This window comes from Capra hircus, chromosome 8 (assembly GCF_001704415.2).
Source record: "Capra hircus breed San Clemente chromosome 8, ASM170441v1, whole genome shotgun sequence".
Lineage (NCBI taxonomy): Eukaryota > Metazoa > Chordata > Mammalia > Artiodactyla > Bovidae > Capra > Capra hircus.
Window position 1 is genome coordinate 81,732,682 of NC_030815.1, and position 26,907 is coordinate 81,759,588.

General features: G+C 40.7%; 1 protein-coding gene across 2 annotated transcripts in view; it reads right to left on the bottom strand.

Annotated features, from left to right (window-relative positions):
• Positions 1–13,646, bottom strand: part of FANCC (Fanconi anemia complementation group C) — a 325,125-nt gene extending 311,479 nt beyond the window's left edge. For both annotated transcript variants that reach the window (XM_005684141.3, XM_005684140.3), the window contains exon 1: positions 13,447–13,646. The gene's annotated coding sequence lies outside the window, so the exon portion shown is untranslated. The remainder of the gene's footprint in view (positions 1–13,446) is intronic.

Here is a 26,907-nt window from a genome sequence, read left to right on the forward strand (position 1 = left end):
AGTTAAAGGCATCTAGATACAAAGATATATCTAGTCAATCCTAAAGGAAATCAGTCTTGAATATTCATTGAAAGGACTGATGCTGAACCTCCAATACTTTGGCCACCTCATGTGAAAAATTGATTCATTGGAAAAGACCCTGATGCCGGGAAAGATTGATGGCAGGAGGAGAAGGGGACGACAGAGGATGAGTTGGCTGGATGGCATCACTGACTCCATGGACATGAGTTTGACAAGCTCTGGGAGCTGGTGATGGACAAGAAGCCTGGTATGCTGCAGTCCATGGGGTTGCAAAGAGTCAGACATGACGGAGAGACTGAACTGAACTGAGATACAGTAAGTAAAACTGTCTATATTCTCAAATGATATGATATTGTATGTAGAAAATTCTAAGGAATTCACACAAAAAAACCCTGCTTAATATAACAGTAAAGTAAGGTTGCAGGACACAAGATAAATAAACAAAAATCTATTATATTTTTGCACATTGGCAATGAACAATCCAAAAACAAAATCTGAAAAATTCTACTCACTATAGCACAAAAAAGTTAAACACTTCAAAATAAAGTTAACAAAAGAAGGGCAAGACTTGCGCACTTAAAATTACAAAACATTGCTGCTGCTGCTGCTGCTGCTGCTGCTGCTGCTGCTGCTGCTGCTGCTGCTAAGTCGCTTCAGTCGTGTCCGACTCTGTATGACCCCATAGACGGCAGCCCATGAGGCTTCCCCGTCCCTGGGATTCTCCAGGCAAGAACACTGGAGTGGGTTGCCATTTCCTTCTCCAATGCATGAAAGTGAAAAGTGAAAGTGAAGCTGCTCAGTCGTGTCCGACTCTTAGCTAAAAGAAATGAAATGTCATACAAAACAGAAAGACAGTCCATGTTCATGTTAAGATGGCAACAGCAATTCTCCCCCAAACAAATCTATAGATTATATGCAATTTCTATCAAAATCCATCACAATAGACTTTTTTGGAAAAAATGACAAACTGATACAAAAATTTATATGGAAATCTAAGGAAACCAGCATAGCCAAAACAATTTTGAAAAAGAAAAAAATATCAGAAGACTTATACTACCCAATTTCAAAATTAACTACAAAGATACCATATAATCAAGACAGTGTGGTGCTGGTATGAAAAGAGGCAAAACAATGACTCAAACAGAAATGAGAGTCTAGAAATAATTTATGGTCACTTGATTTTTGACAAAGGTGCAAAGGCAATTAAATGGGAAAAGGAACTTTTTATTTTTCCTCAACAAATAATGCTAAAACAACTGGATATCCATACACACAAAAAAGATTAATTTGGACCCATACTGCATACGATACACAAAAGTTAACAGAAACTGAACATAAACCTAAAGCATTATTAAAAAAAAAAAACAATAAGCTGGACTTCTTCAAAATAAAAACTTGTATTTTGAAAGACACCATGGAGAAAATGAAAAGACAAGCAACAGGCTGGGTAATAAATTATTTACCGAAATAATTTATAAAACATATATTGGGCTTGTACCCAGAATACACAAAGAATGTGTATAGCCCAATAAGAAGGCAAACCAATCCAAAAAATGGACAAAAGATTTCAGTAGACATTTCAAAAACAACATAGGAACAGTATATAACTACATGAAAATATGTTCAACATCATTAGCCAATAGAGAAATGCAAATTAAAACTAATATGAGATACTACTTCATACTAAGATGGCTATGAAAAAAGATGCAATAACAAGTCAAGATATGGAAAAATTGAAACTTTCACACAATGCTTGTGGGAACATGATATGGTATGGCCATATTAGAAAACAGTTTAGCTGTTTCTTAAAAAATTAAAACTTGAAACTACTACACAACCCAGTAATTTCCTCATGGGTATTTATCCAAGAAAAATGAGAACGTATGTCCACACAAAGACTTGTACATGAATGAAAACAGCAGCATTATTCATAATAGCCAAAAAGTGAAAACAACTGATGTCCATCAACTGATGAATGGATAAACTGATGAATGGAACAAACTATGGATACATGCTACAACATGGATGAATCTCAAAACCATTACGCTAAATGAAGCCAGGCATAAGACGGCACTTATTTCATAAATCCATCTCCGTAAAAGGCTAATTGATAGTGATAGAAAGCAAATCAATGAGGCTAAAGCCAGCACCAGGTCTGAGTACAAAACCTGCAGAGGCAAACTTATTAAGGTGATGTAAAATTTCTAAAACTGAATTGCTGTGATCACTGCACAATCTCAAAAATCTTCTAAATTTACTAAAAATCACTTAATTATTTAGAAAACAGGATACAGTTTCCCATAGGTGATTTTTATATGAACTCTGCTTTCCTGTTATTAGAGATATGGTCAGTTTTCATTCCAATCCCAAAGAAAGGCAATGCCAAAGAATGCTCAAACTACCTCACAACTGCACTCATCTCACATGCTAGTAAAGTAATGCTCAAAATTCTCCAAGCCAGGCTTCAGCAATACGTGAACCGTGAACTTCCTGATGTTCAAGCTGGTTTTAGAAAAGGCAGAAGAACCAGAGATAAAATTGCCAATATCCGCTGGATCATGGAAAAAGCAAGACAGTTCCAGAAAAACATCTATTTCTGCTTTATTGACTAGGCAAAGCCTTTGACTGTGTGGATCACAATCAACTGTGGAAAATTCTTTAAGAGACAGGCATACCAGACCACCTGACCTGCCTCTTGAGAAACCTATATGCAGGTCAGGAAGCAACAGTTAGAACTGGACATGGAACAATAGACTGGTTTCAAATAGGAAAAGGAGTACGTCAAGGCTGTATATTGTCACCCTGCTTATTTAACTTCTATGCAGAGTACATGATGAGAAATGCTGGGCTGGAAGAAACACAAGCTGGAATCAAGATTGCCGGGAGATATATCAATATCCTCAGATACGCAGATGACATCACCCTTACGGCAGAAAGTGAAGAGGAACTAAAAAGCCTCTTGACGAAAGTGAAAGAGGAGAGTGAAAAAGTTGGCTTAAAGCTCAACATTCAGAAAATGAAGATCATGGCATCTGGTCCCATCACTTCATGGGAAATAGATGGGGAAACAGTGGAAACAGTGTCAGACTTTATTGGGGGGGCTCCAAAATCACTGCAGGTGGTGACTGCAGCCATGAAATTAAAAGACGCTTACTCCTTGGAAGAAAAGTCATGACCAACCTACATAGCATACTCAAAAGCAGAGACATTACTTTGCCAACTAAGGTCCGTCTAGTCAAGGCTATGGTTTTTCCAGTGGTCATGTATGGATGTGAGAGTTGGACTGTGAAGAAGGCTGAGCGCCGAAGAATTGATGCTTTTGAACTGTGGTGTTGGAGAAGACTCTTGAGAGTCCCTTGGACTGCAAAGAGATCCAACCAGTCCATTCTGAAGGAGATCAACCCTGGGATTTCTTTGCAAGGAATGATGCTAATGCTGAAACTCCAGTACTTTGGCCACCTCATGCGAAGAGCTGACTCACTGGAAAAGACTGATGCTGGGAGGGATTGGGGGCAGGAGGAAAAGGGGACGACAGAGGATGAGATGGCTGGGTGGCATCACTGACTCGATGGACATGAGTCTGAGTGGACTCCGAGAGTTGGTGAAGGACAGGGAGGCCTGGCGTGCTGCGATTCATGGGGTCGCAAAGAGTCGGACATGACTGAGCGACTGAACTGAACTGAACAGGAAGGTTGTAGATGTTCCTATCTTAACAGGGAAATGTTTTCTACACACTCAACAGAGTTTATTGAAGAGCCTAAGAGAATGAATGGACCAGGTAACTCTGCAAAGTCTCTTCAAAAATTAGTCCGAAAATGTCTCTTTTTTTTTTTTAATGTGTTTAAGGGGTAGTGATAGGCTTGTTACCATTATTACACAGGTTTGGGCTGTCTTTTTAAGGTAAGCGTTTTTCCCATTACAGCTACAAAGTAAAATAAAGATATATAAAAATAGAGACTTGTATCTTTCATGTTCTTAAAAAGGAAAGTCCAAAAAAAAGTGTAATATTTAGTAGAAAATTTAAAATGCTGAAGATTTGCCTTTTTATCTATTTTATCTATTATCTGATGAACTTTTAAAGTTTTTCCTTCTCTACTTCCACTGCATTTTTATTAAAACACTCGCAAAGTCAATGCACTTCTTTTATAGATGTTCTTTCATACTAAAAGGTCAGCCTTTCAAGATCTATGAACAAAAACAGAAAATGTACATACCCCAGCCTAAAATAAAATTGAATAAATCCATTTGGTGGGGGATCAAGATGGCAGAATAAGAGGACACGCAGGTCACCTTCTCCCATAAATACAGCAAAAATACATCTATATGTGGAACAATTCTCAAGGAAAACTAACTGGAAACTGGCAGAAGAACTCCTATAAAACCAAAGCTATAATAAAGATACACACATAATCAGGCAGGGCAGAAAGAAGAGTAATGGGTTAGATCTATGCCCCTGGGAGGGGACTAAAAGGAAAAGGGAGATCACATAAGCAGACACTTATCCTGTGAAAGTGAGTGGGTCAAGCCACAGAACGGGTGCCCCAGTCCTGGGGACCTATATGGATGAGACAAGCCCCCTTGGCTGCTACTGGGACAGACAGAAAGACTGAAGAAGTCAAGACTCCTCTAGTAAGAGGTGCATAGGTATTGCCTCACCACTAGACAGGGAGGAAGGAGGTCTGTCTTAGAGGCTGCTCCCTTGCCACATTCCCCAGTCCACTCTGAGAAAAATCCCTGCCCCTTCTCTGTACATGTCACAGCTTGGCCCTGGCTCTAGAGTAGCCAGGACCTGGGGAAAGACTCAATCTAGGGACACAGAGGTGACAAGATGGTCTAGGGTGTGGGCCTGGTAAGGCAGCAGTAGCCACTGTTGATGCTTATTTACAGTACCAGAGTGCCACTGGGGAAGTCCAATCACCTCAATAGATGCAGAAAAACCATTTGACAAATTTCAACATTCATTCATGATAAAAAATTGGATATGGTGGGACTATATCTCAACATAACAAGAGACATTTATGACAAATCCACAGCCAACACAATTAATACCCAACCATCAAATGAAATTAAAAGTTTCAACTTTTTCAGTTGAAACGCTTTCAGCTAAATTAAAAATCCAGACAAAGATGCCCACTCTCGTCATTTCCACTGGCAGTCCTAGCCACAGCAATAAGATAAGAAAAATAAATAAAAGGTATCCAAATTGGAAGGAAACAAGTAAAACTGTCACTGTTTGCAGATGACATGAGACTCTACAGAGAACCTTAGAGTTTCCACCCAAAACTATAAGAATAAATGAAATCAGCAAGACTGCAGGATACAACATTAATATACAGAAATCTGCTGTATTAATAAATCTGTTACACTAATAATGAAACATCAGAAAAAGTAAAACAATAAATATATTTAAAATTGCACCCCAAAAAATAAACATAAGAATAAACTTACAAAGGAAGTAAAAGACTTATACTCTGAAAATTATAAAACAATGATGAAGGAAACTTAAATGATTCAAAAGAAAAGGAGGAATAAAATAGAAATGGAAAGATAACTCATGTGCTTGGACTACATGAATTAAAATTATTAAAGTGCCCATACTATCCAAAGCAATCTACAGATTTAATGTAATCCCTATCAAAATACTCCTAATGTTTTTCACAGGATGAAAACAAATAATCCTAAAATTATTTGGAACCACAAAAAAAAAACCTTAATTGCCAAAGCGTCCTGAGGAAAAAACAGTAAAGCTGGAGGTACAACCCTCCTTGACTTCAGACTATAATGCAAAGCCACAGTAATCAAAACAGCATGGTATTGTCAGAAAAACAGACACATAGATCAATGAAACAGAATACAAGCCCCAGACAAATCCATGCACCAATGGTCAATTACTCTATGACAAAGGAGGCAAGAATATACAATAGAGAAATGATAGTCTCTTGAATAACTGGTGTTAGGAAACCTGTACAACCATATGTAAAACAATGAGATTAGGATATTTCCTCACATCACATACAAAAATAAACTCAAAATGGTTTAAAGACCTAAATGTTTATGACCTGAAACCATAAAACTCCCCAAACAGAGGTAGAACAGTTTTACACAAATATAGCAGTATTTTCTTAGATCAGTCTTCTACAGAAAAATAAATCAAAGCAAAAACAAACAAATGGGCCTCCATTAGCTTTATTGGTAGTAATGCTTCCTAAGGCCCACCTGATATCACACTCCAGGATGTATGGCTCTAGGTTAGTGACCACACACCATCACGGTTATCCAGGTCATTAAGACCTTTTTTGTATATCTCTTCTGTATATTCTTGTGACTTCTTCTTAATCTCTTTTGCTTCTGTGAGCTCCTTGCCATTTCTGTCTCTTCTCATGCCCATCTTTGCATGAAATGTTCCCTTGATATCTCCAATTTTCTTGAAGAGATCTCTAGTCTTTCCTATTCTATTGTTTTCCTCTACTTCTTTGCATTGTTCAATTAAGAAGGCTTTCTTATTTCTCGCTCCTCTCCTCTGGAACTCTAGATTCAGTTTGGTATATTTTTCCCTTTCTCCATTGTTTTTTTTTGCTTCTCTTATTTTCTCAGCTATTTGCAAAGCCTCCTCAGACAACCACTTTGCCTTCCTGCATTCCTTTTCTTTGCAATGGTCTTCATCACAGCCTCTTGTACAATGTTATGAACATAATTCTTTGGGCACTCATCTACCAGAACTAATCTCTTGAATCTATTTATCACTTCCACTGTATAATCATAAGGGATTTGATTTAGGTCATGCCTGAACGACCCAGTGGTTTTCCCTACTTTCTTCAATTTCAGCCTGAATTTTGCAATAAAGAGATCATGATCTGAGCCAGTCAGCTCCAGGTCTTTTTGCTGACTGTATAGAGCTTCTCTATCTTTGGAGGCAAATAATATAATCAATCTGATTTCAATATTGACCATTTGGTGATGTCCACGTGAGAGTCATCTCTTGTGTTGCTGGAAAAGGGTTTTTGCTATCATTACTGTATTCTCTCGACAAAACTCTGTTAGCCTTTTCCCTGCTTCATATTGTACTCCAAGGCCAATTCTGCCTGTTACTCCAGGTATCTCTTGACTTCCTACTTTTGCATTCCAACTTTCCATGATAAAAAGAACATCTTTTTTTTTTTTCTGGTGTAAATTCTAGAAGTCTTCATAGAGCCATTCAACTTCAGCTTCTTCGGCATTAGTAGCTGGGGTACAGACTTGGATTACTGTGATGTTGAATGGCTTGCTCTGGAAACAAATTGAGATAGCGCTGTCATTTTTAAGACCGCACCCAAGTATTGCATTTTGGACTCTTTTGCTGACTATGAGGGTTACTCTATTTCTTCTAAGGGATTATTTTCCACAGTAGTCGATACAATGGCCACCTGAATTAAATTTGCCCATTCCCATCCATTTTAGTTCACTGATTTCTAAAATGTCGTTTTTCACTCTTGCCATCTCCTGCTTGACCACATCCAATTTACCCTGATTCATGGACCTAACATTCCAGGTTTCTAAGCAATATTGTTCTCTACAGCATCAGATTTTACTTTTACCACCAGCTACATCCACAACTGAGGGTCATTTCCACTCTGACCCAGCTCTCTTTCTGGAGCTATCTCTCCACTCCTCTCCAGTAGCACACTGGACACCTACAAACCTGGAGTGTCATTAAAGGACTGAAACAGTATGGACCAACAGAAGCAGAAGATATTAAGAAGAGGTGGCAAGAATGCACAGAAGAACTATACAGAAAAGATCTTCATGACCCAGATAATCACAATGGTGTGATCACTCACCTAGAGCCAGACATCCTGGAGTGCAAAGTCAAGTGAGCCTTAGAAAGCATCACTATGAACAAAGCTAGTGGAGGTGATGGAATTGCAGTTGAGCTATTTCAAATCCTAAAAGATGATGCTATTAAAATGCTGCACTCAATATGCCCAGCAAATTTGGAAAACTCAGCAGTGGCCACAGGACTAGAGAAGGCCAGTTTTCATTCCAGTCCCAAAGAAAGGCAATGCCAAAGAATGTTTAAACTACTGCACAATTGCACTCATCTCACACACTAGCAAAGGAATGCTCAAAATTCTCCAAGCCAGGCTTCAACAGTACATGAACTGAGAACTTCCAGATGTTCAAGCTGGTTTTAGAAAAGGCAGAGAAACCAGAGATCAAATAGCCAACATAAACTGGCTCATTGAAAAAGCAAGAGAATTCCAAAAAAGCATCTACTTCTGCTTCACTGAGTATGCTAAAGCCTTTAACTGTGTGGATCACAACAAACTGTGGAAAATTCTTCAAGAGATGGGAATACCAGACCACCTTACCTGCCTCTTGAGAAGTCTCTATGTAGGTCAAGAAGCTACAGTTATAACTGGACATGTAACAATGGATTGGTTCCAAATTGGGAAAGGAGTATGTCAAGGCTGTATATCGTCACCTTGCTTACTTAACTTATATGCATAGCACATCATGCAAAGTGCTGGACTGGATGAAGTACAAGCTGGAATCATGATGCTGGGAGAAATATCAACAACCTCAGATATGTAGATGACACCACCCTTATGGCAGAAAGTGAAAAGGAACTAAAGAGCCTCCTGATGAAACCGAAGGAGAAGAGAGAAAAAGCTGGCTGAAAACTCAATATTCAAAAAACAAAGATCATGGCATCCAGTCTCATCATTTCATGGCAAATATGTGAGAAAACAATGAAACAGTGACAGCCTTTATTTTCTTGGGCTCCAAAATCACTGCAGATGGTGTCTGTAGCCATGAAATTAAAAGACACTTTTCCTTGGAAGAAAAGCTATGACAAACCTAGGTGACACATTAAAAAGCAGAGACATTACTTTACCGACAAAGGTCCATATAGTCAAAGCTATAGTTGTTCCAGTAGTCATGTATGGATGTGAGTTGGACCATTAGGAAAGCTGAGCGCAGAAGAATTGATGCTTCTGAACTGTGGTGTTGGAGAAGACTCTTGAGAGTCCCTTGGACTGCAAGGAGATCGAACCAGTCAATCCTGAAGGAAATCAGTCCTGAATATTCACTGGGAGAACTGACGCTGATGATGAAAATCCAATACTTTTGGCCATCTGATGTGAAGAACTGGCTCACTGGAAAAGATCCTGGTGCTGGGAAACATTGAAGGAAGGAGGAGAAGAGGATGACAGAGGATGAGATGGTTGGACAGCACCACTGACTTGATGGACATGAGTTTGAGCAAGCTCCAGGAGTTGGTCATGGATAGGGAAGCCTAGTGTGCAGCAATCCATGAAGTTGCAAAGAGTCGGACACAACTGACCAACTGAACTGAATCAACCTGGGCGGATTCATCTTTCAGTGTCGTATCTTATTCCTTTTCATACTGTTCATAGGGTTCTCAAGGCAAGAATACTGGAGTGGTTTGCCATTCTCTTCTCCAAAATGGCGCCCAATTAAACTTTAACACTGTTGCACAACAAAGGAAACCATCAAGAAAAAAAAACCACAACTTACAGAATGCGAGAAAATATTTGCAAATTATGCAAATGACAAGAGGTAAATGTACAGAGCTCGTACCACTTAACATCAAAAACTAAACAACCCAATCGAAATAAGGGCAGAAGACCTGAATAAACATCTTTCCAAAGAAGACATACAGATGACTAACAGGCACATGAAAAGATGCTCAACATCACTAATTATAAAAAATGCATATCAAAACCACAAGAGATATCACCTCATACCTATCAGAAAGGCCTTTATCAAAAAGTCTACAAATAACAAATGTTGTCAGGGATGTGAAGAAAAGGGAACCTTCCTTCACTATTAGTAGAAATATAAGCTGATGCCAACCACTATGAAAAACAGTGTGGAGGCTCCTTAAAAAACTAAGAATAGAACTACCATATGATTCACTCTGTGTATGTTTCTGGAAAAAACAAAGACACTAATTTGAAAAGGTATCTGCACCCCAATGTTTATAGCAGCACTATTTATAATACCTGAGATATAAAAACAACACAAGTACCCAAGTACCCAATCAAGAGATGACTGGATTAAGATGTGGATTGTATAGAAACAATGTAATATTCAGTTCAGTTCAGTTGCTCAGTTGTGTCTGATTCTTTGCGACCCCATGAATCACAGCACGCCAGGCCTCCCTGTCCATCACCAACTCCCAGAGTTCACTCAGCCTCATGTCCATCGAGTCGGTGATGCCATCCAGCCATCTCATCCTCTGTCGTCCCCTTCTCCTCCTGCCCTCAATCCCTCCCAGCATCAGGGTCTTTTCCAATGAGTCAACTCTTCACATGAGGTGGCCAAAGCATTGGACTTTCAGCTTTAGCATCATTCCTTCCAAAGAACACCCAGGACTGATCTCCTTTAGAATGGACTGGTTGGATCTCCTTGCAGTCCAAGGGACTCTCAAGAATCTTCTCCAACACCACAGTTCAAAAGCATCAATTCTTTGGTGCTCAGCTTTCTTCACAGTCCAACTCTCACATCCATACATGACCACTGGAAAAACCATAGCCTTGACTAGGCAGACCTTTGTTGGCAACGTAATGTCTCTGCTTTTGAATATGCTGTCTAGGTTGGTCATAACTTTCCTTCCAAGGAGTAAGTGTCTTTTAATTTCATGGCTGCAATCGCCATCTGTAGTGATTCTGAAGCCCCAAAAAATAAAGTCTATCACTGTTTCCACTGTTTCCCCATCTATTTCCCATGAGGTGATGGGCCCGGATGCCATGATCTTTGTTTTCTTAATGTTGAGCTTTAAGCCAATTTTTTCACTCTCCTCTTTTACTTTCATCAAGAGGCATTTTAGTTCCTCTTCACTTTCTGCCATAAGGGTGGTGTCATCTGCATATCTGAGGTTATTGATATTTCTCCCGGCAATCTTGATTCCAGCTTGTGCTTCTTCTAGTTCATTTCTCATGATGTACTCTGCATAGAAGTTAAATAAGCAGGGTGACAATATACAGCCTTGACATACTCCTTTTCCTATTTGAAACCAGTCTGTTGTTCCATGTCCAGTTCGAACTGTTGCTTCCTGACCTGCATACAGGTTTCTCAAGAGGCAGGTCAGGTGGTCTGTTATTCCCATCTCTTTCAGAATTTTCCACAGTTTATTGTGATACACACAGTCAAAGTGAGCCATAAAAAATAATGAAGTTTGTAGCAACATGGATGAACCTGGAAGATATTATGCTTAGTGAAATAAATGAGACAGAAGAAAAAAATACTGTATTGTATCACTTATATGTGGAATCTTAAAAAATAATAAAAATGAAGGTATAGGCAATACAGAAAAAGACTCATAGATACAGAAAAAGACTGACAGATATAGAAAACAAATTTGTGGTTACCAAAGCAGAGAAGGAAAGGGGGGAGGGGCAAACTAAGAGTATGGGATTAACAGATACAAACCACTACATATAAAATAGATAAGCAACTATACTGTATAATATATGAAATTATTCCCATTATCTTGTAATACCTATAATGGAATATAATCTGCAAAAACACTGTAACTTGAAACTAACACAATATTGTAAATTGACTATACTTCAATTTTTAAATAATAATAATACATTTGATGCTGATTTCCAGGCTGACTTGAGGTTCCACCACTACCAACCTGAAACTGCCACAGATGTGAGGTTTCCTAGGCTGTCTCTGTGGCCTGGACAATCAATCCACCTTTTTACTGGCCAGGCTGGCCTACCTTTAACTGGTTTTCATAAATACAAAATTTGTATAATTGTTACTGGAACCACTTGGTGAAATATGGAACTAGTTAAAAGTACCATTTATTATTAAATGTACACACACAGTTTCACATACAAGCAGCACCACATCTTTCACATTCAGCTAATCAATCAAGTTAATGTTTTTATTACAGAATAGAAAACTCAGATCTTCCAAAATCATGTATGCTTAGTGTTTTCCAAGCAATCAAGAAGCACATGACTAAATAATGAAAAGGGTGAATTAAAATATATAATATACCAAGGTATAATTAACTCAATTTTAAAGAAGCAGGATCTAACTTTTACTCTGCTGGAAACAGGCCTTGATATAACTAGGAAAAGCAAATTCTTTTCTGATGCAGTCTTTCTTGTACACATATGAATAACGTATATGAGGGCTTACTTCCCTGCGAATCTAGTGCAGTATATTAGATTGAAATAGCATTTTAAGTTTAATGGATAAACTCACAATGATTGTTTTCTATCAAAGTTTTTGTACAAGTGATCCCAACAGGTGGTATGAATTCTATCTACCATTTGCAACAATCTTTCCTCTCCTCCTGAGGGAAGTAATGAAAAAATGTTTTGAGCTGCACACCACTAAAGGTGAGTGACATCCGGAAAGAACTGAATATTGGTGGCCCAAAAGTGCCCTACTAATGTAATAAATAAGTCAACCATATCTCAGTTATGATGCATTAAATGGGAAAAGGGTTAGAATGAAACCAGGAGCCCAAGAGCTTTCCAACAATTTCAGATTACGACAAACACAGCAGCACATACAGGTCTTTGCTGGAAAATTCCTCAGCCTTTCCTTGACATTCTGGTCCCAAATTTCCTATGTTTTTAAAACTCCAAATCTTTTTTCCCTCTCCGGACTTTTCCAGCCCATGCAATATGACCATAGAGGGTTCATGTTGTAAACGCGTCCACGTAAAAAATTACCGAAAAAGCAAGCTAAACAAACCTCCCCACCTCTCCAAAACAAAACCAAAAACACCTCCCAAAGGCTTTGGACGCTATTTGGCCTGCCATTCCAAAAAAGTGAGTTTCTGGGAAATGATCGCCCATCAGAACCCTCCTCTCCTCCTAAGATGCAAAGCTGGAAAAGCAGGAAGGGTAACAAACCGCCCCGGGCTCCTCTAATTGGGCCCCCACCATCCAGCACTCTGGGGGCGGGGGGCGGTGCGGCGAGCAGGCGGCCAGCTTTAAAGGGTGATGAATCTTAAATGGCGAGCTTTTCACAGCGCCCAAGGATCCAGGGCAAAGAAAGTCACCTTTGCTCCTGTCCTTTTAGGAAGACCTAGCTGCCTCCGCTTAATGAACAGAAAGAAGCAAAACGGCAACCCCCAGTTCCCACAGCTCTGGGGGCCCTCCCTTCCGCTCGACCCCTCGGTCGGCTCCACCCCCCGAGCCTGCCCCGCCCTCTAGCCACGCCCCTCGCCTGCGGCCCCGCCCCCAGGGTTGGCCCCACCTCAAACCCCTATCCTCTTCGCAGCCCCTCTCACCGCCCGAACCCTGCTCACTCACCTAGATGCGGTGCGCGCAGCGGACGTTCTCGCGAGTCTTTCCCCCCTACCCCAACCCACACCCCCAAGCTGACGTGTCGGCCAGACCCCCGAGGGAGGCAGACGCCTTCACTCGCGCTCTGCGGCCTCTGTCTTACCGGTGGTCCGCGCCAGAGCAACTTCAGCAGTTTCGGCAGTGGCGAAAAGGCTGCCAACCGCCCGGGTTCTGTGGCTTGAAAATTTGACTTTGCTTCGTATTGGCTTTTGTGTTTTCTTTTCACTTTTTTGGAATTTTCCCGCGGCTGCTCGGCGGCTGAGCCGCGCGCGCACGTATTCGCAGTGCACTCTGGGGCTTGGCCAGCGACCCTACACCCCAGCGGCGTCGCGGGAAAATTCCGACAAATCTTGTGCTCGTGGGGCGGGACGCGAGCCCAGGCTCGGCCGGAAGTCGGTCCGTTGGGGCGGGCCTAGGCGAGGGGTCCTACTGAGGCTGCCTTAGTTGTTCCTGAGCACTAAGCTGGTGTCGCGGGCTTCAAGTAGACCGCAGGAAGGACCTGAAGGGGAAAAACCCTGGGTTTTTAAATAGGTTGTTGCTTAATTTCAAGATTCTGTTCAAAATGCAGAAAATTTTTAAAAGAAATATTGAGTCTTTGTCAGGAATGTAAAACCACTAAACAAAGCCTAGAATATTATTTTCTAGGTATAGTCACATAAAAAAGGGAATCTTTCTTTGGATCCCTCACCCCAGTAAAATCAGTTCCATACAGTGTTTGATTGGGTTCAAATCAGTTCTACGCTGCATTTAAACCACTTAAATGGAAGGCATCTTTTTTTTTAAAACAAACTTCCATTTTTGTCGTTAGCGTGTCTTGGTGGATTTTTAATTCTTGAACCTAGTAATGCATGAAGTCTTTTCATAGATGTTTAAGTTGTTGAAAAAAAATTTTTTGAGGAAACATTTTTAAAGATTTAACTTTTTTTTTAATCTATGACTTACAATTGTAAAAACTACAATTTTACAGGTGCTTTCAAAAAACAAGGCAAGTTACGCACGTAATAAAAATAACCAAGCACCTTCGGCCTTCTTTAATGAAGGAATACCCACTTTACCAAATAAATTGGATTCAGGGATTAGAAAATCTATTAAATTTGTAAGTAAGGAAGTTAGTGTGTTGGATAATGGTAACAAAAAAAAAAATTTTTTTTTTTTTTTTTTTAATTAAAAGTGAAGGCCTTGGGGCTGGTGCATGGGGATGACCCAGAGAGATGTTGTGGGGAGGGAGGTGGGAGGGGGGTTCATGTTTGGGAACGCGTGTAAGAATTAAAGATTTTAAAATTTAAAAAACTAATTAAAAAAAAGAAAAGAAAAAAAATAAAATAAAATAAATTACGTCCAGCTAACAATAAAAAAAAAAAAAAGTGAAGGCCCTCAGTCGTGCCCGACTCTTTGCAACCCCATGGACTGTAACCTACCAGGATCCTCAGTCCATGGGATTTTCCAGGCAAGAATACTGGAGTGGGTTGCCATTTCCTTCTCCAGGGGATCTTCCCGACCCAGGGATCAAACCTGGGTCTTCCGTATTGTAGGCAGACGCTTTACGGTCTGAGCTACCAGGGAGGCCTAAAAGACTCAATCAAGGAGCTACAAAAGGACCCCTATCTACAATTTGGGACAGCAAGAACTGTAGCTGTATCAAGGAATGAGATGGTAAACATATTCTTGAAAATATTCTCTGCCAGCTAAAAAGGTCTGTGTTTGTTTGATGTGTGCCTAGTTCAATGTAGGCAGATCGACAGCAGAGCTTAGGTAGAGAGCTACATACTTGAGTGACATTCATCATGGCCCCTTGCCCTTAGGAAGAAAGTCATTTTTGTGGTGACAAATGTGAGCAAGTTTAAGTTTGTTTACCAGCAAAGGAAGCAACTAAACTGTGTATTTCTTTAGAGAAAATATGTTCTGTTACTGAAGAAAGCTGACCGCCGAAGAATTGATGCTTTTGAACTGTGGTGCTGGAGAAGACTCTTGAGAGTCCGTTGGACTGCAAGGAGATCCAACCAGTCCATTCTAAAGGAGATCAGCCTTGGGTGTTCTTTGGAAGGAATGATGCTAAAGCTGAAACTCCAGTACTTTGTCCACCTCATGCGAAGAGTTGACTCATTGGAAAAGACCCTGATGCTGGGAGGGACTGGGGGCAGGAGGAGAAGGGGATGACAGAGGATGAGATGGCTGGATGGCATCACCGACTCGGTGGACATGAGTCTCAGTGAACTCTGGGAGTTGGTGATGGACAGGGAGGCCTGGCGTGCTGCAATTCATGGGGTCACAAAGAGTCGGACACGACTGAGTGACTGAACTGAACTGACGGTTAATTCAGGTCCTGCCGTATTATAGTTTTGTGTTGTACTGTGCTAAATTGCTTCAGTTGTGTCCAACTCTTGACCCTATGGGCCATATCCCAGCAGGCTCCTCTGTTCATAGGATTCTGTAGACAAGAACACTGGAGTCCGTTACCATGCTCTTCTTCAGGGGATCTTCCAGACCCAGGAACAGAACTAGCATCTCTTCAGTTCCGTTCAGTCACTCAGTCGTGTCTGACTCTTTGCGACCCCATGAACCTCAGCAGGCCAGGCCTCCCTGACCATCACCAACTCCTGGAGTCCACCCAAAACCATGTTCATTTAGTCCGTGATGCCATTCAACAATCTCATCCTCTGTCGTCCCCTTCTCCTCCTGCCCTCAATATTTCCCAACATCAGGGTCTTTTTCAATGAGTCAGCTGTTTGCACCAGATGGCCAAAGTACTGGAGTTTCAGCTTCAACATTAGCCCTTCCAATGAACACCCAGGACTGATCTCCTTTAGGATGGACTGATTGGATCTCCTCTCAGTCCAAGGGACTCTCAAGAGTCTTCTCCAATACCACAGATCAATTCTTCTGGACTCAGCTTTCTTTATATTCCAACTCTCACACCCATACATGACCACTGGAAAAACCGAAGCCTTGACTAGGTGGACATCTGTTGACAAAGTAATGTCTCTGCTTTTTAATATACTGTCTAGGTTGGTCATAACTTTCCTTCCAAGGAGTAAGTGTCTTTTAATTTCATGGCTGGAATCACCATCTGCAGTGATTTTAGAGCCCAGAAAAATAAAGTCTGACACTGTTCCCACTGTTTCCCCGTCTATTTCCCATAAAGTGATTGGGACTGGATGCCATGATCTTAGTTTTCTGAATGTTGAGTTTTAGAAAACTTTTTCACTCTCCTCTTTCACTTTCATCAAGAGGCTCTTTAGTTCTTCTTCACTTTCTGCCATAAGGGTGGTGTCATCTGCATATCTGAGGTTATTGATATTTCTCCCAGCAATCTCGATTCCAGCTTATGTTTCTTCCAGCCCAGCATTTCTCATCATGTACTCTGCATAGAAGTCAAATAAGCAGGGTGACAATATACAGCCTTGATATACTCCTTTTCCTACTTAGAACCAGTCTGTTGTTTCATGTCCAGTTCTAACTGTTGCTTCCTGACCTGCATACAGGTTTCTCAAGAGGCAGGTCAGGTGGTCTGGTATTCCCATCTCTTTCACAATTTTCCACAGTTGATTGTGATCTACACAGTCAAAGGCTTTGGCATAGTCAATAAAGCATAAATAGATGTCTTTCTGGAACTCTTGCTTTTTCAATGATCCAGCGGATGTTGGCAATTTGATCCCTGGTTCCTCTGCCTTTTCTAAAACCAGCTTGAACATCTGGAAGTTCATGGTTCACATATTGCTGAAGCTTGGCTTGGAGAATTTTAAGCATCACTTTACTAGCATGTCTTACCTCTCCTATATTGGCAGGTGGGTTCTTCACCACTAGAACCACCTGGGAGTACCCATTGTAGTTTAATGTCTTTTAAATTCAGTAGTTAATAAAGACTTGCATGACTCATAACAGAATATGAAATAACATCATATTAAGCCTAATTTAGACTTAAATGCAGAGAAGGCAATGGCAACCCACTCCAGTACTCTTGCCTGGAAAATCTCATGGACGGAGGAGCCTGGTGGGCTGCAGTCCATGGGGTCTCTAAGAGTCAGACACGACTGAGTGACTTCACTTTCACTTTTCACTTTCATGCATTGGAGAAGGAAATGACAACTCACTCCAGTGTTCTTGCCTGGAGAATCCCAGGGACGGTGGAGCCTGGTGGGCTTCTGTCTATGGGGTCGCACAGAGCCGGACATGACTGAAGTGACTTAGCAGCAGCAGCAGCAGCAGACTTAAATGGGTAACATGTATCATATAAATTCTGAGTCAGACACGACTGAGTGACTTGTACTTTCACTTTCACTATAGACATTCATTTTATCTGGAATCCACATGTATGGAGCTATCCTAATACTTTAAGCAGTAAGGAGATGAGCACACTGTAAAGTGCCTGAAAAGCTTCCTGAGAAAAATACCTAGATATGAATCCGATTTTTAACTCAATATAAAATTAAGTATGTGTGCTTCTAGAAACAATTTTGATTACAGTATAGAGTCAAATCACATTTAAGTAATAGAGCAAAAATGAAAAATGGCATGCATAGGCGAAAACTGTTTCATCCTTAGAAATAGAATCTATTCTAATGGAATCCATCCTTTAGAATCTTTACATTCTATTAGGAATAAACATCACAGCTGAGTGCTGCAACCGACAATACCAAATCCTCCTTCAGCATTCAGTAAAGTGCAAGTGAAAGTTGCTCAGACAATCTGACTCTTTGTGACCCCATGGACTATACAGTCCATGGAATTCTCTAAGCCAGAATACTGGAGTAAGTAGCCATTCCCTTCTCCAGGGGACCTTCCCAACCCAAGGACTGAACCAGGTCTCCCGAATTGCATGCGGATTCTTTACCAGCTTAGCCACAAAGGAAGCATTCAGTAAGCAAATAAAATCAACTGTTTTGGATTCCAGCCATTGTTCAGTTCAGTTCAGTCACTGTCGTGTCTGACTCTTTGCGACCTCATGGACTGCAGCATGCCAGGCTTCCCTGTCTATCGCCAACTCCCAGAATTTACTCAAACTCATGTCCATTGAGTCAGTGATGCCATCCAACCATCTCATCCTCTGTCATCCCCTTCTCTTCCTGCCTTCAATCTTTCTCAGCATCAGAATCTTTTCAAATGAGTCAGCACTTCGCATCAGGTGGCCAAAGTATTGGAGTTTCAGCTTCAGCATCAGTCCTTCCAATGAACATTCAGGACTGATTTCCTTTAGGATGGACTGGTTGGATCTCCTTGCAGTCCGAGGGACGCTCAAGAGTCTTCTCCAACACCACAGTTTCTTTATAGTCCAACTCACATCTGTATGTGACTACTGGAAAAACCATAGCCTTAACTAGACAGACCTTTGTTGGCAAAGTAATGTCTCTACTTTTTAATATGATGTCTAGGTTGGTCATAACTTTTCTTCCAAGGAGTAAGCGTCTTTTAATTTCATGGCTGCAGTCACCATCTGCAGTGATTATGGAGCCCAAAAACCTAAAGTCTGCCTCTGTTTCCACTGTTTCTCCATCTATTTCCCATGAAGTGATGGGACCAGATGCCTTGATCTTCATTTTCTGAATGTTGAGCTTTAAGCCAACTTTTCACTCTCCACTTTCACTTTCATCAAGAGGCTCTTTAGTTTCTCTTCACTTTCTGCCATAAGGGTGGTGTCATCTGCATATTTGCGGTTAATGACATTTCTCCCAGCAATCTTGATTCCAGCTTGTGCTTCTTCCAGCCCAGTGTTTCTCATGATGTACTCTGCATAGAAGTTAAATAAGCAGAGTGACAATATACAGTTTTGACGTACTCCTTTTCCTATTTGGAACCAGTCTGTTGTTCCATGTCCAGTTCTAACTGTTGCTTCCTGACCTGCATATATGTTTCTCAAGAGTCAGGTCAGGTGGTCTGGTATTCCCATCTCTTTCAGAATTTTCCACAGTTTATTTTGAGCCACATAGTCAAAGGCTTTGGCATAATCAACAAAGCAGAAATAGATGTTTTTCTGGAACTCTCTTGCTTTTTCCATGATCCAGCGGATGTTGGCAATTTGATCTCTAGTTCCTCTGCCTTTTCGAAAACCAGCTTGAACATCTGGTAGTTTACATATTGCTGAAGCCTGGCTTGGAGAATTTTGAGCATTCCTTTGCTAGCATGTGAAACGAGTGCAATTGTGTGGTAGTTTAAGCATTCTTTGGCATTGCCTTTCTTAGGGATTGGGATAAAAACTGACCTTTTCCAGTCCTGTGGCCACTGCTGAGTTTTCCAAATTTGCTGGCATTTATAGCCATTGTAGTAAGACTCATATTTCCAGAATTAGTCCAGATACCACCTGGTTTCCAGCTCTCACAACACTTAACACTATCTTGTCCTTGACTGTGATATTTGCTGCTGGTATCTCATCTATGACTATTTAATAAGTGTTTAAGTCCCAGGCCCTAGGCTGATTATTTTTACTTCTTACAGTGACCCTATGTTGTAGATAATATTGCAGTTTCACAGTTAAAGAAGCTGATGCACAGAGCAATCTCTACTAATAGATATTGTATCTTCAAATACAAGTAGATTGACTCAGGGGCTTCTAATTACTTGTCATTCTCTTGCTTATGCCCCAATCTGGGTACCAAACCACTTCTCAAGGTTTTAGTGTGCAACGGTGGGGGAGGAGTGATGTGACCCCAAAGGCTATGCATGTTCATCACTGCACTGCTTTCCTTATAAAACATTCTGAATGAGGAAATGAATGCTGACAATATGGAAATGAAAACAGTAGTGATAATGTTTGTGCATGAAATGCATAGAGAAATGCTCCAAGTAGGGACTTCCCTCGTGGTCCAGTGGTTAAGAATCTCCCTTGCAATGCATGGAACATCGGTCCCATCCCTGGTCAGGGAACTAAGATCCCACATCCTGTGGAGCAACTAAGCCATGTGCTACGGCACTGTGAAGCTGCACCACAGCGCTCTGAAGTTCGTGAGCCACAATTTCTGAGCCCACAGGCCACAACTAGAGAGAGCTGGTGTGTCAAAATAAAAGATACTGCGTGATGCAATGAAGATTCTGTGTATGGCAATAAAGACCTGACAGAGCCAAATAAATTTTTTTAATGAAATGGTCCAAGTAATAGTGAAGGTCTTTGATCTGCCACCCTGATAGGAGGAAGAGGATCTGAGGTCAGGAAACAGAGGGCTGCCAGAGGTGGAAATTAACAGGAAGAGGGAAATGTATTATAACTGTTACCTGGTACTGCCACTTCCCTCAACATGCTCATACCGTAGGTCCTGTTGAAAAGAATGAACCTTAGAAAGACATATTTGTTCTAATTGCCCAACTCCTTGACACAACTACTTGAATCAGAAATAGTAACCTGATATTTGCTGAACCAATTAAACTTTTTTTGGGTAATTTGCAATTGCAGCACTGAGATTGATTGTAGCACCCCTGCATCACAGAAGCCAAACCACATGCCAACCATGGTTACTGAGGGAAGGAAAAATTTAAGTAGCAAACAAAGTTGGTTGGCAGAAAAAAACAGAGAAGTTTGAAAGATCATGTTATTCCATGTGAGATAGAGGGTAATTTCCACTTCCAACTTCCCATGTTTAAGCCCAGTTGCAAACTGAGCAGGCTTATTTTTCTGTTTTAGTTGCCCATGAGATTCCCCTGTATCCTTGCAACAATCACTGCTTCACTTATTCTGACTTCCATGAATTTCTCTTCCTTACTGCAAAGCAAGCCCTGATCAAGGCACTGGAGGTGGCAGCTCTTCTTTGTGTCACTGGGAATTAGCACTTTGGATAGAACTATTTGATAAATCAGTGGATACCTCATGAGCACCTCCCAAGCAGAAGGCATGAAGCATATAGGGTGCACTGAAGACACAGAACCACCGGATTATCCTGGAGTTGGGAGAAATCTCACAGCTCACCTCTATAGTCCAGGAGCTCCCTAGATGTGGGCCAGTAAAATGTTAATAATATTAGAGGACTAAAAGAGTTTACTTTTTATTAGGTCAAATAAAAACATTGGGGAGTAAGGGAGAATCTACCATTATTTCAATTTTTTAGAAACATTTTTGACTGAAAAAAAAAGGATGGGAAGGAGTCTTGAAGAACAATCTTATAAATTGCATAAATTTCACTTAATGAAAAACTGATTAAATTGTCCTTATTAATCTCATTTTACCACTTCCTCTTTCCTTATTAGTATGAGAACACCGTTTTTATTGATGCTTATATAGCAACCCACTTCAGTGTTCTTTCCTGGAGAATTCCATGAACAGAGGACCCTGGCAGGCTACAAACAGTCCGATATGACTGAGTGACTTTCACTTTCAGCATGGCAACATGCCCAATCAAAAAGACCACATTTTCCAGACTCCCTTGCTATTAAGGGGTGGCCATCACTTTCACTTTTCACTTTCATGCATTGGAGAAGGAAATGGCAACCCACTCCAGTGTTCTTGCCTGGAGAATCCCAGGGAGGGGAGCCCGGTGGGCTGCCATCTATGGGGTTGCACAGAATTGGACATGACTGAAGCGACTTAGCTGCAGCAGCAGCAGCAGCATATTACAAAGTTGTAGCTAGTGAGAGAAAAGTGGAAGCTGTTGCATGGGACTTTCAGAAAGGCTTCTCAAAAGATAGACAGTAGGTAAGGAGCTTTAGCCGTTTCCTCCTTTCTCTTGCCCTCTACTGGAGGTCCAGTCATCTTAGATCATAAAGTACCTCAAGGACAGTGGTCTTGGAATAGGATGGCGGAACAAAGGAAATAAAAGGACCCTCAGTTCAGTTCAGTTCACTTGCTCAGTCGTGTCCAACTCTTCACAACCCCAAGGACTGCAGCACACCAGGCCTCCCTGTCCATCACCAACCCCTGGAGTTTACTCAAGTTCATATCCATTGAGTCGGTGATGCCATCCAACTGTCTCATCCTCTGTTATCCCTTTCTCCTGGCTCCTTCAGTCTTTCCTAGCATCAGAGTCTTTTCAAATGAGTCAGTTCTTCACATCAGGTGACCAAAGTATTGGAGCTTCAGCTTCAGCATCAGTCCTTCCAATGAATATTCAGGACACTGGGTCCCCAATAATCATGAGAGTCTTCTGATTTGCCTAGCTCTGAACTTCTTTTAGAAAAAAGAAAAACAAATCTGTTTTGTTTCAATTACGGTTATTTTTTAATCTCTCTTCCTAGCAGCTGAACTCAGCTGAGGTTAGACTATACATAGGATCTGAGGTTACTGTGATGAAAAAAATAAAAGAAAGAGAAAAAATACATATTCTCTGCCCTTGTGAAGCTTAGCCTGGTGAAGGGGATCTTCTTTTAATTAATCAACATCTTCTCTTCTAGTCCCATAAATGTCAAACAAGATAAACTCAAAATACTATTATGTTTCATTCAAAAAAGCCAGGGGAAGGAGTCCTAAACCACCTCAAGAAACAGGAAGGAAGGAGACTCTTACTAAAAGACTATAAATGTAGAATGGAGAAATAACTATCATTTTGCAGTCTCTGACACAGCAATCCCAGAAAACAACAACAAAAACTTTATATATATATATATATATATATATATATATATATAAACTTTACATATATATATGAACTTTATATAAACCTTATATATATATATATAGAGAGAGAGACTTTATATATATACATATATATATATATGCTTTTCCTTGTGGCCCAAATGGTAAAGAATTTGCCTGCAATTCAGGAGACCTGGGTTCAATCCCTGGGTCAGGAAGATCCTCTGGAGAAGGGAAAGGCAACCCACTCCAGCATTCTTCCCAGGAAAATTCCATGAACAGAGGATCCTGGTGGGATACAGTCCATGGGGTCACAAAGGGCTGGACATGACTGAGTGACTAACACACACCTATTATTAATACAAATGCACATATATGTATGTATCTAAAGGCAGTTTTAGTCTGGTTTTTTTTTTTTTGGTTCAGTAAAAAGTGCATTCCTATTCAGAGAATGCATTCCCACCAATCAGAGTATGTTGTAACCAACATAGCACATTTTTATTGCCTGCAAAAATAATAAATTATATTTTAAAATAAACACATGGCTTAAAAGTAATTTTCTTCATAAGTATTTCATAATGATTCACTTAGAATGAAATCAATAGTAAAGAACTCCTAAGAATAAGCACTTTAAAAATAGCAAATTATGCACATTTATGATTTGATTAATTCTGGCAACTAATAAGTCAAAAATAATTGTTTTCCCCATCTTGTATCTGTTTCAGATTGACCCTTTAATTGCCTAGCATTTTCCAGTAAGTCTAGTTAACTGCATTTATTCATGTGGTACATTAAGGTTTCAGTACAGCCAGACCATACAATAAAACAACTGCGGCTGAGTGGGCAAAATGGAGAGATGTAAGAGTGTGTGTGTGTTAGTCGTTCAGTCGTATCCGACTCTTTGTGACCTAAGAGTCACAACGAGGAAATCTTTGAGTAAACTAAGAGTAAATCTCTTAGTTCTCATTTTCTAAAAATGGTAGTATGTGAGGTGATGGAGCTGTTAACTTCATTGGAAGGATGGATGCTGAAGCTGAAACTCCAGTACTTTGGCTGCCTGATGTGAAGAACTGACTCATTGGGAAAGACCCTGATGCTGGGAAAGATTGAAGGCAGGAGAAGGGGATGACAGAGGATTAAATGGTTGGATGGCATCACTGACTCAATGGACATGAGTTTGAGGAAGCTCCAGGAGTTGGTGATAGACAGGGAAGCTGCAGTCCATAGGGTCACAAAGAGTCAGACACGACTGAGCAACTGAACTGAACTGGAGCTGTTAACTAACCTATTTGTGATAATCATTTCACAATATATATATGTATCAAACCATATTGTACACTTTAACTCATACAATGTTATATGTCAATTATAACTCAATAAAGCTAGAAAAAAGCCTGCTGCTTGATAAAGGAAGAAATCCCCAAAGTGACACCAATATAACACACACACACATATATATATATATACACATACATATATGCGCTGTATTTTTATTCCTCAAGATCTATAAGGGAAATGGGAGAAACTAACATTTAATGAGCATCTATAATGTCACACATTTTGCCAAGCACATTATATTTATTGTCTCATTTGATTAGTTTTTCTGCCATAATCTCATCACATGTAAGTGTAGTTTTTAAAAATGTCACTCCCGTGTTGCATGTAAGCCAAAAGAGAGAGTGCATCAGGAGAAATCATTTTAACTGCAAAAAAGAAAATCAGGACAGCAAGAGACAGATCATCATCTGCAGTCTCTTTGGGGCTTGATCACAGCTTCCTTAAATGGCTTGGATCTCGTTTTTCACACTTGCAGATGCCTGTCTTTGTGTTGCTCCCTGGCCTCATGTGTATATATCTTAGTTCCCTGCAAGGTTACAGTCACCTTAAGAGCTAAAACTGATTGCTAGTGGCCTTGACCTACAGCAGCTTGAAGCAGGTTTCAGTTAGGCCAGAGTTTGAGGTCGGGTCACAGTGGTGAGAGCATCAAATCCTAACCACTAGAACAATCAATGGTCAGTGACTGGCCCTAGCCCTTAAGCTTTGCAAAACATAGAATTCTCATAAACAAGGAAAGTAATAGTAAATATTTATTAGGAGGAAAAGGAGGATACTACACGTAGAGAGACACATGGGCAGATTCTGAGAAAGTCCCACTCTCATGGCAGTTTGAATTACTTTTATGGGACATTTCCTCTCGGTTTCCTTTGGCCAATTATTTTTATTTGCCTGGTTCAAAGTCCATATCTGGTATATCTCAGGATCCTCCCATGTGTGCGCACTCATCTCTTAGCCAAGATGGATTCTACTTAAGAGGCCTTTGGATAGTTAGCGTCACTCCCCTTTCGACCTCCAAGGAGCCTTTCTACATTGTGTAGTCGGGGAGGTCTTCTGACTTCAAGAATGAGAAATATGGGGTCTCTTATCTTCTATCTGGCCAGATCCCAGCCTCCTCTCTCACTTGTCCCGCTATTAATATTTTGGAGTTTCGGTACACAGGGAATGAATCGCCAATCACTTTACCTTGGCAGACCTATCTACCTCTTGCCTCAAAATCAGGTCCTATTTTTCTGTATCTCTTGAGGGTCCAGCAAAACATTGGGCTGGAAAGAATAAGCCAGCACCCTGAAGGTTGCATATGGCCAACAGACTTGTTTTGTTTAGCTTGAAGACTGCTGGAGAAAAAAAAAATGAATCGAAAACATTTAGAAATCAGAGGATTTCACAAAATATTCTCTATATCCCTCTTCTCCTTTATAAGATGGAAAACATGGGCATCCTGGGCCAGCATCTCTGTCTGCGAACTGTTATGTGGGAAGTTAGACATGAGCGACAAGAGGAGGTCTCGCTGAAAGGGATGCAAGCTGATCTCTAAGACGCATCCCAGACACACCCAGGAGAGCTCACAGATATGCTACAAAGTAACTACAGAGACGTTTCAACTCCTGCACATGTGCCCTACACTCATAGTGGATATAAAATAAACACAGGGGATTCTCCAAGTAAACAGCTAGTTAAGAGCCCAGCAAGGGCTCATAAATATTCTATATCTAATTATAACAGACTGAATTATGGGAATTGGACTATAAAGAAAGCTGAGTGACTAAGAATTGATGCTTTTGAACTGTAGTGTTGGAGAAGACTCTTGAGAGTCCCTTGGACTGCAAGGAGATCCAACCAGTCCATCCTAAAGGAGATCAGTCCTGAATATTCATTGGAAGGACTGATGTTGAAGTTGAAACTCCAATACTTTGGCCACCTGATGTGAAGAGCTGACTCATGTGAAAAGACCCTGATGCTGGGAAAGATTGAAGGCAGGAGGAGAAGGGGGCGACAGAGGATGAGATGGCTGGATGGCATTACTGACTCAGTGGGCATGAGTTTGAGTAAACTCCAGGAGTTGGTGATGGACAGGGAGGCCTTGTGTGTTGCAGTTCGTGGGGTCTCAAAGAGTGAGACACAACTGAACGATTGAACTGAACTGAACTGAATTATGGGAAGACATAAATAACATAGTCTGCTGTTGTATAACTTACAGCTGTCAATTGGCCTTCAGTGTATCCCCACTGCATTCCCTTTCATTGACTGGTGATGTGTACAAGCTCTACTCTGCACACACCATGACCAAAAGGAGACTGGGACTATGAAGGCAAGGAGCCAAACAGGCTCAAAAGGAAAAATGAGAAGGACTTCCTTTGAGATCAGCTTGCTCCTGTGTTTTTGGAGCACCTGTCTAATAAAATATCTATCTGCTTGAGCCTAACTGAGCTGTAACATTTCTGTCTTCTCACACTTTGGTCTGTCACTCCTAATATCTGCTGTGACAAGAAAAGAACAGAGAAAGAGAAATAAGCTGACTTGACAGAACCATCAGCTATAGTTCAATAGCAGTTGTTGTTCAGTTACTCAGTCATGTCCAGCTCTTTGTGATTCCATTGGACTGCAGGTTGCCATGCTTCCCTGTCCTTCAGCATCTCCTGGAGCTTCCTCAGCTTATATCCATCAATTCAGTGATGCCATCCAACCATTTTGTCCTCTGTTGTCTCTTTCTTCTCCTGTCTTCAATCTTTCACAGCA